The sequence below is a fragment of the Triticum urartu genome, chromosome 7A, assembly GCF_056163025.1.
Source record: "Triticum urartu cultivar PI428250 chromosome 7A, HENAU_Tu73, whole genome shotgun sequence".
Classification (NCBI taxonomy): Eukaryota; Viridiplantae; Streptophyta; class Magnoliopsida; order Poales; family Poaceae; genus Triticum; species Triticum urartu.
In genome coordinates, this window is record NC_141879.1 from 96,370,268 (window position 1) to 96,371,657 (window position 1,390).

Genomic DNA, 1,390 nt, shown 5'->3' on the forward strand with positions numbered 1-1,390 from the left:
GCACGGTCACCGGCGATCTCGGCGGACCGAGGTTGAAGAAGACGGGGATGGCGGTGCTGCAGGGCCTCCGGCGAAGCGTGGCTCGGTGGGGAGGGCGAGGGAGTCGAGGCGGAGCTAATGGGCTCATTGGAGGGGCGAGGGGATGTCTCTGGCGGCGACTACGCCGATCGACGGCGAGGTCCGCGCTCGGCCATCGCGGGAGAGGATGAGGGAGACGAGGGGGAGAGTGAGGGAGGATGAGAGGGGGACGTGGGGGTCGCGTGGCGTCCCTGGGCATCTCCCGGGCGTCGGCAGAAGCAGGAGGTGGCCGGCGCGTGGCCGGCGAGCGGCGAGCACGCGCCCCTGCCTCCTGGCGTGAGGTAGGGGGTGACTGGCGCTGGCCAGTCGGCTGGGCCGAGCCAGGTGGGCTGGCCAGCACAGGTAAGGCCCAGGTGGGCTTCCTTCTCTTTTTTTTATTTTGTTTCTATTTTCTATTTAACTGCCAATGTTTAGCTTTATTAAAAATACTAAAACATTTCCAAAAATCCTGAAAATAAATGTGAGCTCTGTTTAGAATATTTCCAACAGGAAACATTTATTCCCAGAATTATTTGAGCATTTAAATTATTTTATGGTATTTAAATGCCCAAATTCAAATACTTATGATTTAATTCAATGACCTTCTGTTGACCTAGAAAATTGTGCACCAATTGTGCCAGAGGTTCTAACCTAAGACAAAGAGGGTGAACTTTTTAGAAGGGCATTTCAGGTTCACTGAAACTAATTTTAGTAAACCCTAGTTGTTTCTAGGGGGGTGTTGGGGGTTTCTGCTTTCCCCATTTCAAATTTAAGAGAAATTTAAACATGATGCACACCCTAATGCTTGAACTAGCTAGGGTGTGACATAATCACATTGAAGGCATATGTCGCAAGTCAGGTAATCATCACAAACATCCCATGTAACATAGAAAATAAAAGGGATAACATAGTTGGCTTACACTCGCCACGTCAATCAAGTACATAAATAACATACATCATCCAAACACTCATGGCCCGACTACGGCGCCAAAATGAAAGATAACCCAACAAGCGACATGGTCCCGATCACCCCCAACTGGGCACCACTACTGATCATCAGGAAAGGAAACATAGTAACATTGAGAGTCCTCGTCGAACTCCCACTTGAGCTCGTACGCGTCACCTGGAGCGGAATCACTTGGACCTACATCTGGTGTAATAGTAATCTGTGAGCCACAGGGACTCAGCAATCTCGCACCCTCGCGATCAAGACTATTTAAGCTTAATAGGAAGGGTAAGGTAAATATATGTGGAGCTGCAGCAAGCGACTAGCATATATGGTGGCTAACTTATTCGCAAAAGAGAGCGAGAAGAGGAGGCAAAGCGCGAGCGA